The sequence below is a fragment of the Podarcis muralis genome, chromosome 3 (assembly GCF_964188315.1).
Source record: "Podarcis muralis chromosome 3, rPodMur119.hap1.1, whole genome shotgun sequence".
Classification (NCBI taxonomy): domain Eukaryota; kingdom Metazoa; phylum Chordata; class Lepidosauria; order Squamata; family Lacertidae; genus Podarcis; species Podarcis muralis.
The window spans coordinates 14357384-14372431 of NC_135657.1; the positions used below are offsets into that span (position 1 = coordinate 14357384).

Below are 15048 nucleotides of genomic sequence, written 5' to 3' on the forward strand. Positions count from 1 at the left end.
GTGGGAGCGCTCCCGCTGCTTGCGGAGAGTTGCCAGCATGCCGAAGCCTGCGCGCGCTGAGATCTATCCAATTACCGCCCGGTTTCGAATCTTCCGTTCCTGGGTAAGGTGATTGAGAGAGCGGTTGCTGAACAGCTTGGTGGGTTTCTGGATGAAACATCGGCTCTGGATCCATTCCAGTCCGGCTTCCGCACTGGTCATGGGACCGAGACGGCTCTGGTTGCCCTAACAGATGATCTTCGTAGACAGCTGGATCGAGGCGGGTCGGGGCTGCTGATTCTTCTAGATCTATCAGCAGCTTTCGACATGGTCGATCACGAACTTCTGGACCACCGCCTTGCCGACGTGGGGATCCAGGGCATAGTCCTTCAATGGCTGCGCTCGTTTCTCTCTGGTCGGGGACAGAGGGTGGCGCTTGGGGGGGAATTGTCATCGCGCCACTCCTTGGTGTGTGGAGTACCTCAGGGTGCGATACTCTCCCCGATGCTTTTCAACATCTTTATGCGCCCCCTCGCCCAGCTTGTTCGGAGTTTTGGGCTGGGTTGTCATCAGTATGCCGATGACACCCAACTCTATCTGTTGATGGATGGCCATCCTGACTCGGCCCCAGACACACTGACCAGATGTTTGGAAGCTGTGGCTGGATGGTTACGTGGGAGCCGGTTGAAGCTAAATCCTTCGAAGACAGAGGTCCTGTGGCTGGGACGGGGCGATATGGGATTGGGGGGGCAACTCCCATCTCTTGCGGGGGCGCAATTAGTGCCAGCACCGTCCGTTAAGAGTTTGGGTGTAATCTTCGACACCTCCCTTTCCATGGAGGCGCAGATTGCAGCTATAACAAAGGCGGCATTTTTCCATCTCCGCCAAGCTAAGCAGTTGGCTCCTTACCTCTCTCGCCCTGACCTAGCCACTGTGATCCACGCGACGGTCACCTTCAGACTGGATTATTGCAACTCGCTCTACGTGGGGCTGCCCTTGAGACTGACCCAGAAACTCCAGCGGGTGCAGAATGCTGCAGCGAGACTCCTTACGAGGTCTTCGCTGCGAGATCACATTCACCCGGTGCTATACCAGCTGCACTGGCTCCCGGTGGAGTACAGGATCAGGTTTAAGGTGCTGGTTTTAACCTTTAAAGCCCTATATGGCCTAGGACCCTCGTACCTACGGGACCGCCTCTCCTGGTATGCCCCACAGAGAAACTTACGGTCTTCAAATAAAAACATCTTGAAGGTCCCAGGCCACAGAGAAGTTAGGCTGGCCTCAACTAGAGCCAGGGCTTTTTCGGCTGTGGCTCCGATCTGGTGGAACACTCTGTCACAAGAGACCAGGGTGACATCTTTCCGCAGGGCCTGCAAGACAGAGCTGTTCCACCAGGCCTTTGGCCAGGGCACAGCCTGACTCCCTCCCTCGGCAATCTTCGCGGAGCTCTGGCCCAATGGTTGCTAGTGCCTTGAATTAATTAATTTTTATAATGAATGATTTTAGAATGTTGTTTATGTTGTACTTTTGTACTGTTTTATTGTTGTTAGCCACCCTGAGCCCGGCTTCGGCTGGGGAGGGCGGGATATAAATAAAATTTATTATTATTATTATTATTATTATCAGCGCGCCCAGGCTTCGCGGCCCCGCCGCCCGGCATCGGAGCTTGGTTCCGATGCCGGGCGGCGGGAGAAGGCGTTCCCGCCCCGCCGCCCGGCATCAGAGCTTGGTTCCGAAGCCAGGCGGCAGGAGGAGGTCCGAGGACAGTGGGGAAGACGCGCTGTGCTTCCCCGCTGTCCCGGAGATTTCCCTATGGGCTTTCGTCTTGCGAAGCAAGCCCATAGGGAAATTCGTTTTGCGAAGCGCCTCCAAAACGGAAAACCCTTTCGTCTAGCGGGTTTTCCGTCTTGCGAGGCGTTCGTCTTGCGGGGTACCACTGTACTTAATTTGTTCCGGAGGTCTGTACTTAACCTGAAACTGTTCTTAACCTGAAGCACCACTTTAGCTAATGGGGCCTCCTGCTGCCACCGCACGATTTCTGTTCTCATCCTGAAGCAAAGTTCTTAACCTGAAGCACTATTTCTGGGTTAGCGGAGTCTCTAACCTGAAGCGTATGTAACCTGAAGCGTATGTAACCTGAGGTACCACTGTATACATAAGTAGCCAACAGTTTCAGGAAGAAGGTCAGGAAGGCTAAAGTTCAGATTGAGCTCAGGCTTGCAAGACAGATTAAAGATAATAATGTTCGTTATTTCTTTCATGTTTGAAGCGAGAGGAAGAACAAGCAAGCAATATGTCCTCTGTGTGGAGAAGAAATGCTGATGGAGAAACAGAGAGAAGGCAAAACTGCAGGGCACCTACTTCACCTCTGTCTTCTCCCAAAAGGAAAGCATTGCCCAGCCTAGTAATAACAGGTTAAATGATGCAGGGCCCAAGACAGGAAAAGAGGTGGATAGGGAACGCCTAGCTACTTTAAATGAATTGAAATCTCCAGGGCCTGATGAGCTGCACCCAAGGGTACTAAAGGAGCTTGCGGATGTAATTTCAGAGTCTATAATCACTGAGAATTCTTGGCTGATAGCTCACTGCCTCCTTTCCTTCGCTATTATTCACTTTTAATGCCTCTGTTGATCAGTCCCACCCTTCCTGGCATCCGTTCTCTTCCATTTTCTCAAGCTTCTTTTCCTACCAGCTGTTGCAAATAAGCAAATGTTCCCTGGGAGGAAGTGTAAGTAAATCCAAAACTGCTATGCTTCTGGTCACTGCTCCCTTCTGTTTTCTGCCGATGGACTTTACTGCCATTATATGCATTCAAGGCTGCTGTCTGCAGGGATTGGCTGCGCAACCTACTTTCCCATGAGGAACTCAGGCCCAAAGCCCACCAAACCACACCAGACATAGTTTGGAGAGAAAAAGCCTTGTGGGCCAAATTGGGAGTCTTGCTGGTTTCGCCATGGGCTGGAGATTCCCCACCCCTACTCTGCACCATCCATAGTAGTTTGTCCGGTCATCATTTCAATTACATAGAGTTTGCATGTTCCTTGTGTATTTGTTTGCCCAGTCAGAAACACTGTGTGTTCTGGAGAATCCACATGCTTTCTTGGGAGAAAGAGAGAGTCATGGCTTGCCACAGACATGAGGTGTCTTATATACTATACAGTGGTACCTCGGGTTAAGTACTTAATTCGTTCCGGAGGTCCGTTCTTAACCTGAAACTGTTCTTAACCTGAAGTACCATTTTAGCTAATGGGGCCTCCTGCTGCCGCCGCGCTGCCGAAGCACAATTTCTGTTCTCATCCTGAAGCAAAGTTCTTAACCTGAGGTAATATTTCTGGGTTAGCGGAGTAAGTAACCTGAAGCGTATGTAAAACCGAGGTACCACTGTATACCGGTTAAACTTTGCAAACAAGGTTTAAACCAAGTAGATTCCCTGAATGAGCAATTGATATCTCCTTTGGAACTTCTATGCATGATTGTGCCTACTATTCCATCCTTTAATCTGTGGCAGTTAGCATGAATGCAATAAGACATTCTCTTTCCTAGCTGCTACTTTGCTCACAGAGTATAGGCTTTTTTCCAAATTTTTTTATTAGTTTTCCACAAAATTGTTAAACACACAAACAAATAAACAAACAAACATAAATCCTAACCTTATGGTAACTAATCTTATTAACATTGTTAAACGACTTCCTCGTCGCTTGGTTGAATTTCTGTGTATATCATTTTAACGGTTTTCCAAAACCAATATTCTCATAAAGTTAACTTAGTCACTTAACATCTTTCTAACTTTCCCATTCGGCATTTCAACATATTAATTTATCACATTGCATATTTAAATCCTAGGCCTATCTAGTATTTGCAAGCTTTTTCAATTAAGTTATCTTAACATATTTGGCTAAGTAGTGTTTAATTTTTTCCCATTCTTCCTGGTACTCCTCCTTCTGGTCGCGGACTCTTCCCGTCAGGTCGACTAGCTCCGAGAAATCATAGAATCATAGAATCATAGAGTTGGAAGAGACCACAAGGGCCATCGAGTCCAACCCCCTGCCAAGCAGGAAACACCATCAGAGCACTCCTGACATATGGTTGTCAAGCCTCTGCTTAAAGACCTCCAAAGACGGAGACTCCACCACACTCCTTGGCAGCAAATTCCACTGTCGAACAGCTCTTACTGTCAGGAAGTTCTTCCTAATGTTTAGGCGGAATCTTCTTTCTTGTAGTTTGGATCCATTGCTCCGTGTCCGCTTCTCTGGAGCAGCAGAAAACAACCTTTCTCCCTCCTCTATGTGACATCCTTTTATATATTTGAACATGGCTATCATATCACCCCTTAACCTCCTCTTCTCCAGGCTAAACATGCCCAGCTCCCTTAGCCGTTCCTCATAAGGCATCGTTTCCAGGCCTTTGACCATTTTGGTTGCCCTCCTCTGGACACGTTCCAGTTTGTCAGTGTCCTTCTTGAACTGTGGTGCCCAGAACTGGACACAGTACTCCAGGTGAGGTCTGACCAGAGCAGAATACAGTGGCACTATTACTTCCCTTGATCTAGATGCTATACTCCTATTGATGCAGCCCAGAATTGCATTGGCTTTTTTAGCTGCCGCATCACACTGTTGGCTCATGTCAAGTTTGTGGTCAACCAAGACTCCTAGATCCTTTTCACATGTACTGCTCTCAAGCCAGGTGTCCCCCATCTTGTATTTGTGCCTTTCATTTTTTTTGCCCAAGTGCAATACTTTACATTTCTCCCTGTTAAATCCTTCATCTTCATCTGCCAATCTTCCACTGTTGGTACTTCTTGTGTTTTCAGAGTATAGGCTTTTTAGGGGTTTACTTTAAATAATTCTTTTGGTTTTTTTTTTTTTTTTTTTTTTTGCATGGAATATATTTCCATATAGAAATAAATATGCATTAGTCATGCACAGCAGAAAAAAAGTTCAGTGTTGCCATCAACTGTTTGTTATATGTGAATTCATTCTCTACTTCATGAATTTTTCCTAGATAAAAAGATCCCAGCGGGCATTTAGTTCCTGTGCTCTTTAAGCTGTTACTCTCCATTATCATTATGAAAATAAGATCAGTAGCTCAATTGGAAATATGTTTGCTGAAGAGGTAATGGCATTAAAAAGCTTGTTGGAACTGTGTGTCGCCACCAACAACAAAAAAATCTTCTATTAAAATGACTTTTCGGTGTCTAGTATGTTTTACATTTGTGCCTATTAAAATGCATGAAATATCTCTTCTTATCTCCATTAGGCATTCAGCAGCTTATTACTGAGACCTTGTAAACTGTTTCCTTAATATCTGGTACTTCACAATGAGTGTAACAAATCACGCTTGACAAGATAGTTAGAATTGCCATCCAGGCACGGATCCCATTGCAAGCTGGGCACAGAATGCTGTCCATTTAATTTTTCAGCATTTTTGAAGGCCTTATTGAAAGTCTTCAGAAGACCATTTCCTGCTTAATGTACTGATTTAGATGCACCTAGGAATGGCGGTTCTGCTAGTTTTGCTTCCTCTCAGCTTCTCACTTTTCCCGTCGTAAATTCCGCTTGTCACAAATTTCCAAAGCAGCTGAGGAAGGGGAAAGTTCTCATAAAAATATTCTCAGCATTTTACTTCACATTTATTCTAATACAAACATTTCTGAAAGCAATTTCCCCGTAATACAATGCATTTTATATTTATAAAACAAAGCATGTTCCTTTAGGAGAAAGGGTTTGATAAAAGTGCAACAACAATAATTGAACAATAATTTATTGAAGCAGGTTTCACCAGTCTTATGCAACCTTTCCACTAATATGTGAATTTTGAAGGCTTGCTGCATTTTGATTTGGTAAATGTGAATTGTGTAGGTTTATATTAACATGTGGAGTGAAATGGATTTTCTCCTCTGTTGTCTGTTACACTCACAGTGGAGGTTGATATCTCCATGAGATTCGTATAACAGCAAATCAAGCTCTGTGCATTACAGAGAAATTATTTGTATCCTGAAATGGGTATAAATAAGTGTGATAATAATTCAAAAAACAAGCCTTGGTTTTTTTGAACAGATAACCTACATTTGAGACATTGGTTGATTTATCAGGGTGGCTGGACAGTGACCCACATTGCAAAGTATTATGTCTTTGGAATTTCCAACGTCATTTTCAGCTCTTGATGGAATAAAATGCAAGATAAAGACTTCAGCTAGGAGCCACTGACGCATACAAAATATATGCTTGAACCCCAGTACTTACCTGACTACCTTCATAACTTTACTACTAAGTAAGGGTATTTCCTGTTTTAAAATGTATTAATCTTACTGTCAGCAGTATTTCAAATGAGAAAGGCATGATACAAACGTAAGAAATTTGAAGCCATTTCTGTCTAAAATGTGAGCAATAACATTATTTCAGTTTCTACATTCATTTCAAAACTGTTTGAGAGCACAAATCAGGTAAGTTTTTATAACTCACCTTCTACATATATTTGCTGGTATTTGCTCCTTGGAGATCACAAAACTAGAGGAAGATTATGTCTGAGCAATAACTTAAAAGAAAAGGATGGAAAATAATGTAGAAATATTATTCACTTAGTGTCTCCTTACCTTATAGCAGGGGTAGCAAATATAGCAACTCCAACTCCTATCAGCCCCAAGGAACTTGACCAGCGGTCAAGGGTGATGGGTGTTGGAGTCCAGCAATATCTGGCAAACACCTTGTTTGCCAATGCTGTTACTAAAAAGAAGGCAAGAAAGTCACGACCAAAAACATCAATCCTGACATCAGATTCCGCTCAAATAACTAAGGGTGCTTCCAGACTGTCACTCTTTTGTGGGGATGATGCGTACACTTTATGAAATAAATAAAACAAATTGCAAATGCTAGAAAATTCAGGTTGCACAATTAAAATCACTTTGGTGCTCTTGCACAACTAATGTGTTTCCCTTCCATTTTTATTTATTTTTTAATCCTCAAACTTTTTTCAGGAAGGGAAGTGATTGGAGATTGCAGTGGAAAAGGTGAAATGGCAATTGTTTCATGCAATGTCATATATGCCCACCCCAACCAAATTAGAATGAATGCTCAGTAAACAGCTGCTGTTGTGTAATTCGCCCACAAACCTTGGTGATGGGGTGCCATCACCAAGAAGGCTCTCCCCTACATTGTCATATAGTGGGCTCCAGCTAAAAATGATGCAATCAAAAGAACCTACCGGGTGCATCCTAAAAAAAAATAGCATGTCTGTAAAGCAAAAGGTGTACCTTGGCTCCAAGTTCGATTGGACATAAATACAAGGACCCTGAAGCAGACTTGGTAGCATGTAGACAGCCAGGGCTTGTCCCCTGCCCCCTCCAAATTGCTGTTACAACTGGATAATCCATATGAAGCTCTTGGAAAACTTAAGAGTGCTATACAAACATTAAGTATTAAGTATCTCTCAGCAATTTCCAAATGGTCAATGATGATTTTTTTTTTTTTGAGGAAAAAAAACTTCTGATCAGTCCTTAGAATGAAACTGCTAATGTGAGACAGTTGTGAGTTGCAAGTGTGGAACCAGTAGATAAAACTGAATAAATAGCAACAACAACAATACTATTGTTATTTTTGCAAATATTGCAAAGCCATTGTGTGACCAGGCGCGGCAGCCCCAGCCCCCAGGGATCATAAGAAAGGAATAAGGACTCTGACAAAGTTATGGAATTAAAATTAGGCCACAACTTTATTAAACATCCGAATGTAGGAAGACCTTGGCTTAGGCCTTGGGCATGTATCCCTCCCAGACCCCCCAGCCAGGGGAACTAGGGCACATCAGGGTAAATGGGATATGGGTGTGCTCTACGAGACGTAAGTGTAGCAGGCAGCCCATCCCATATCCCCGCACTTAGGGTAGTTCACTGACGACCTTTCAGTATATGGCCAGTGACACCCATATATATAACCCCTTTAAGAGGGGGACCCTGGAATCGCTGCCACAGGGGGGTGAGCCACCACTTCACGCCGCCCCCACCCCCCATTATAGGGAAGAAAAGACTAAAGGATTCTACCCAAGGCCATAACTGCCAAAGTTGTGACGAATTGCTACAGGGAAGACAAAACCTGCCAATGCAGGGAAATTTCTTCCCAGTCCTCCAACAGCAACCAGTCAAAGACCATAGCAGCGCCTACTAAGCAGGAAGAAAAAAATAACCTGCAAACAAGAAAACATTAAACAAAGGGAGGGTGAATCTCCAGAGCCGACTGCCTGGCTATCGTAGGCTCCACCTCCTGTTTATAAATGGGGCTGCTCCCACCTCCCAGCAAGAAACTTGATTACTGAGGCCGGGCATGAACCTCCAAATAATAACACTGAGAGGCAAGCCAGCCCTCTCCCTACTAGAAAGTTCCCTGGGAACTGTAGCACTGCGCACGATCCCGCAAAGGGCACCCACATTATAAAGTGTGAATGCTCATTCCATTTTTTACAGCTGCCACTGCTTTCCCGAAGTAGCAGAAAATCAAAAAGAAAAACAGTTTGCCAATCCTGATTTTTTCTTTTTTAAAACAAAAAAATACTCTTGCACATATTCAGTGTCACAATTTGAACTCACTTAAATCATAGCACCGTTGTGGTATCCATGCAACGGTCACCTCCAGGCTTGACTACTGTAATTCGCTCTATGTGGGGCTGCCCTTGAAGCTGTCCCAGAAACTCCAGCGGGTGCAGAATGCTGCAGCGAGGCTCCTCATGGGGTCTCTGCCATGGGAGCATATTCACCCAGTACTTTACCAGTTGCACTGTCTCCCGGCAGAGTATAGGGTCAATTTCAAGGTGCTGGTTTTGACCTTTAAAGCCCTTTGTGGCTTAGGGCCCTCATATTTACAGGACCGCCTCTCCTGGTATGCCCCACAGAGGACCTTAAGGTTCATGAATAATCATAGTTTAGAGGTCCCAGGCCCTAAGGAAGTCAGATTATCCTACACCAGGGCCAGGGCCTTCCCAGTGATGGCTCCGACCTGGTGGAATGCTCTGTTCCATGAGACCAGGGCCCTGCAGGATTTAACTTCCTTCCGCAAGGCCTGTAAGACAGAGCTATTCCACCTGGCTTTCAATTTGAACTTAGCCTTTTATTTCCCTCTCCCTCCCCTTTTTATGAAGATTACCCGCTCTGGGATCCCACAGCTAATTGAGCCCGGTTTTCTGAACTGGGAAGGGTGGGGTATAAAATAACAATAACAATAACAATAACAATAATAATATTCATCCCCTCCTTGTTCCTGATGTAGATCTTCACTCACCCCTTCTCCCCTGGTGGGGGTGGGAGGCACCATTGTGTGGTTCACCTCGGTGCCAAAATGTATTGGACTCCCCCTGATGACACTAAATAAATTTGTTTGGAAATAAGCAGTGTTTTGTTGTAGAGAACGATACATATCCAGTTGGACACCTTGGAGTATGATATGTTTAAGAAGAAGAAGAAGAAAGAACGAGAGGGTGCTGTGGTGGCTGGCATCAGGCTGTATCGGCCATGGCATGCCCATGCAGACCTATTTGCCACCAACACATCCTCTGCCAGCTGTCTAGATGGTCATCTGGTGTGGGTACCGGGGCTTCAGGGCCCTCTGCTCTTTCTCTGATGTCCAGCCCTAGCTGCCATTAGCTCCACAGGTCGATGGTGAGAACAGGATGGGTCACCTCTCTTTCAGTCCCCATGGGTTCAGACACGAAAGTTTATGTGTTGACCACCCCAAACCTACTCCCACTGAACTCAGCGGGACAATTGCATTTCTCAGCAAAAGATCAGAGGTGCAAAAGATGGTTTAAAATTGTAAAGAGTTAAAAACACGCAAAACATCTCAGGCTTAGGAATAGCCATATGTGCTGTTGCAGATTCAGACTCCTGGGAAAATCAGCATCCTTTTTCTAAATTCTGTGTGCCTGTGGAAGAAGCTGCATTAAGAATGAAACGAGAGTTTGTTTGTTTGTTCTTAATTGTGGGCAGTAACGAGTGATTGCAAAGCTCTAAATGTCTTCTCTTGATAACTCTGGGTAGGCAAATTGCTGTAATCCTATCTTTGTTTTTTGATTTGCAAGAACAAAAATGAAACCCACCCTCTCACAAAACAAAGGGTTTAAAATCATTCCAAATCAGAAGCTGAAAAAGATCAGTTGCTTATTTTCTATGCTATTAGCTTGGAATGAAGGCACCTGCAAATTAAAGGGAGTTTATTTACCTCATCATAAACTCACAGTCCAAATTTCTTCCTTTCTGAATTTACATAATTTTTCCCAATCTGCTTGTTCTTAATATACAGTGATGAAATGTTACTAAAAGGAAATTTTTAGAATGCTTTGCTAGTTCCCCCCCCCCTTCATGTTCCTATCTTCTTAACTTTTAAGTGTGTTGATCAGTCTGGATGAACAGTGTTAATAATATTCATATGCTTTTTTCAGCCCAAGTTGGAATGATGGTGGTATGACATAAATTGACACAGTCAAAACATTATGGTTGGTAACCATGATTCTTAGCTTATATATGCAGGGCCAGCTTGTGCATAAATATTTTGTGGTGCATATTTTGCAATGTGAGGATGGCCAAATCTATTATTTTGTAAACATGTCTGAAGCCAGATTTTTTTTAATGAGATACCCCCCCCAAAAAAAAAAATGCAGATTGGAAAGGGACATTCTCACATTTTTAAAAAAATGTATTCAAGTCTTGTCATGCACCCGTGGATTTGTTTGTATATATTTGTAATGTGGGAAGTTACATATAGTTCCTTGAAATATATTAGTGATACACTGATACCAGAGACAGTGGATAGAAAATTATCCCGTCTTCTCAGTTTTAGCCATCTTCACCACCTTTTCATCAAGGTTGGTCCAGTCTTGCTCTTATTTCTGCATTTTTGAGCTCTTCCAGAATCCCTGGCCTATGAATTGACCTACACATCCAGAAATCTTGCATGAGAACAGTTCTTCTTCATCCCTTCACAGTAAAAAGAAGGGGTTGCTTATGTCTTTCCTCCTGAATCTAGAACCTTTGCTTCTATAAAACTAACTGCATTCTAAGTTAGTCAGAGGAATGTTTGGTGCACGATTTCTCTGAACATAGAATCGGAGGCTTCAAACTCTACACTGTAACTTATCACATAAGGAAGTGATTTATAAAGAGTCAGTCTAGAGAACGTTCCACCTCAGCACTATCAAATTTTCCAGGTGTTTTTCCCTGTCTTGCAACTTAACTAAAGATTATTTTTCCAAGTAGTTCCAGCTTCAAAAAATTGTGCACTTCTACAGAGCACCAAATGCCACCAAATTTATAAGTGGCCCACATTGAGTTGTCAGTGGCATAGTTGATGTTTGGTTGAAGTCAAGAAGATGTGACCCAGGAAATCACTGTGACTGTGAAGGGTTTTGAAGCCTTCACTGGTTAGGAGAAGAGCTTGTATCATGCCAGCTTTTGCAACTTCAGGAGTGTGTGTGTGTGTGTGTGATTGTTGAACAAAGACCACATGTGTGTGTGTGTGTTTTCCTTTTATTAAGAAGTTTGGCATTAATACAGTAAAATAATGAATATGATTCAACATCGTTTTGTTTTCCATCATTCCAGTATATGACAAAAATTATCCAAATGCTGAACCCTTAATTTCCTAATTGTCTACTTTCCCCATCTCATACAAAAATATTCTAGTTTTGTCACTAGTACTTCATCCACGCACACACACACACACACACACACACACACAGAGAGAGAGAGAGAGAGAGAGAGAGAGAGAGAGAGAGAGAGAGAGAGATTAAAACTAGGAGAGCTCAAAGTGATGTTTTGGAATATATTTAAATGTGAGAGGGAATGTGAAAAACAACCTGGAAGTGGCCCACATCGAGTTGTCAATGGCATACTTAGGTTTTGGATGAAGTCAAGAAGATGTGACCCAGGAAATCACTGTGACTTAGGCTGTGTGCACACTATACCTTTAAAGCACATTGGAACACATTCTTTCCCACAAAGAATTCTGGGCCCTGTAGTTTGCCCATCACCGAATTACCATTCCCAGCAACCCTTATCAAACTACAGGGCCCAGAATTCTTAAGGGGAAGATGAAAGGTATAGTGTAGGGGTAACCAATATGTTGACACTGCAGGATTATGACTCGCATGAGCCCCTGCTCTCATGGCTAGTGGTCAGGGATGGTGGGAGATGTAGTCCATCAACATTTGGATTGCACCACATTGACTACCTTAGTATAGTGTGTACAGAACTTTACTGAACGGGAATACAGTGGTACCTCAGGTTAAGTACTTAATTCATTCCGGAGGTCTGTTCTTAACCTGAAACTGTTCTTAACCTGAAGCACCACTTTAGCTAATGGGGCCTCCTGCTGCTGCCGCACCACCGGAGCACAATTTCTGTTCACATCCTGAAGCAAACTTCTTAACCTGAAGCACTATTTCAGGGTTAGCGGAGTCTGTAACCTGAAGCATATGTAACCTGAAGCGTATGCAAGCCGAGGTACCATTGTAACTGCCCAATGATGCTTAAATTAACCTGTTTTCCCCAGGAGCAGCAGGGAGAACGCTGTCTCGTTGCCAGTCTTGTACAGCTGATGTTCTGATCTGGCTCCATCTTGACCTTTTCCTCAGGCAGCAAAACATCTTGGGCTAGTTCTGTAATTACTGTTTGCAACAGAGTGCTTCAGAACCAACACTGTGGTATATGGCTGTCACTTTGGATGCAATATGTCCTTATGTGCCAAATTGTCATTCTTTTTATAATATCAGAGGGGACTAGTGGTACTCAGAAGGAGCTGTCACACTGCTGGATCTGCTGGTGCTGCCTGTAACTATGTAAGAAGTAAACCTTTCTGCCTTGGGAGGGTGGGAACTCAGAGGCACGATTAAGGCAGGCAACCCACTCCAAATGGACCCTGCTGCAATCCTGATTCTGCTTGCAGGAATAGAGCAGGGACATTTGCCTATGTGGGCACCGCTGCCCAATTTATTGCATTCTCAATGTCCAATTTATTGTAGTCTTAATGGAAAAGGTTTCATTAAGTTTTAAAACCAGCTTTAAAACCAGGGCCCTAATGGAGAAACAGGCCGGTGGGGGGGGGGGGGGGCAAAGTCATTTGAAAGGAGTTCCATTTGTAAATAAATAAATAAATAAATAAATAAATAGCAGAAAGATAAACACAGATGACATTTAGAAATTATACAATATTCCTACAAGGCCTGGCAATTATGTGCCAATGAATACATCAGAAATACAAGCAAATGAAAACGAACAGGTGCGAAATTCCCTTTTTTGACAGGGCGAGCATAGTGTTTTTTCTTGTATACTTATTTTATCTCGCTCATTAGTCACAAAAGTGTACATTACCAGACAACTACTGTAAAATTAAATGAGCAAATCATTACCGCAGAGGCATCCTTTTAAGGAATCCAAGAAGGTTCAGTCCACAATTTTAACAGGTTTCACTGCTTGATGCTTTTTTTGCAGTGGCTAAAGAGTGCATGTCACTGGACAAATTTTCACTAAGGTTAAAAATAAAATAAATATTGCAGTTAATATATGCAAGAGCCAGCTCTACCATTGGGCAGAGTGAAAAGCATTTGAGTATTATGAAAGGGCAGTGAAATGTTAGTTATGAGAATTTCTGTCTCAGTACATTTCTGCTTCCTGAGATGGTACCAAGATACCTTGGGTACTATGCACCTTGGGAGAGCAGAAGCAATCTTTTCTGCTCCATCTCAGGAAGCAAAATGTCTTGGGCCAGCCCTGATGTAGGATGAATGTGCACAACCACTTGTAAGCATGCACATTCACATACATAACATGTGCAAATAGTGTGAAAAGGAAATTTCATACATCTTGGAGAGGGCATGCACATTGACATAAAGTGGTTTTTTTTAATGCATTGCATGGTCAATATACATAATCTCCGTGTTCATGTTTTTTTTCTTTAAAAAAGATGATTGATTCATTAAAGGTCAGAATATATGAAAAAATGTTAAGGTTGAAAGTTGAGTCTTAAGTCAGCTCCTATTTATCCTCCCAAAGGAGCCTAGGACTTCTTTGTGGTCTCTGGCACACAGCCAATATCTCCCTTTAAGCACAAAGAAAAGGTAAACTGAATTAGAATAAAGAAGCTTATTTCTGAAATATACTGAAACAAAGATAGTGATAGAAGACTCACATTTTCATGAATTCAACAGCACCCTTATAAATGCAGAGCCAACATAGTTACTGCAATTCCATAGGGGCACTGAAAGCTAGCAAGCTTCATATTAATTCTCAACTCAATCATTCCTAGCGTCTTTCAGCATTGTGTCTGTTTAGAAATGATGGCCCCAGTACAACTGAGGTCACAAGCAACTAAGTGCTTATCTTTAAGCATTAACACACAGACACACACACACAGAGAGAGAGAGAGAGAGAGAGAGAGAGAGAGAGAGAGAGAGAGAGAGAGTCTCCTCTGGACATTTCAGTGTGTCTCTGGGATGAGCATTGCATATGCAGATGTGCCCCTAGATGTTTGTGCTGTTGTTTTTCTGCATTCTCTCCAGCTGTGTGAACAGAAGCCTGCCTTTTTCACATTGTTCTGTCTTGCTGGACAGCTATTTTGAATGAGAAGGATCTATGCAACTTGGTCGATGGATAAGCAGGATGCTGCACTCAACATTTGGGGTTCCCAACTAATTGCACATACATCAGGATCAATTTTTGAAGGTGTTTTTGTATCTCTTGAAGTTGTCCATTGGATTTCTTTCCAAACACTAGTGAAGTTAAGAGCAGACAGACATGAATTCTCACCAGGGTATGCACTGGAGTCAAATTGTCTCAGCTGTTAAACAGTCAATTGTTCTCTGCAGTTATAGTGACTCAGTGTGATTGATTTGCAGATACGGTAAATGGTTTGGATAGCACAGTGTTGTCTGTAGCCAGGTCTTCAACAAACTTGCCATAAATGCTTCTTCCTGAACTAGGGTCTTTGACTTCAGGCCTGTTCTAGCATTGATGAGTGTTAAGAGGGTGGGGAGAAAATAGCAACCCTCCCTGCCCCTCCCTCTCCATCTTACTTGCCACTCAGTGATAGCAATGGC

General features: G+C 43.2%; 1 protein-coding gene across 26 annotated transcripts in view; it reads left to right on the top strand.

Annotated features, from left to right (window-relative positions):
• NRXN1 (neurexin 1) overlaps positions 1–15048 on the top strand; it is a 985083-nt gene that overhangs the window by 480580 nt on the left and 489455 nt on the right. The gene's annotated exons all lie outside the window — the stretch shown is intronic.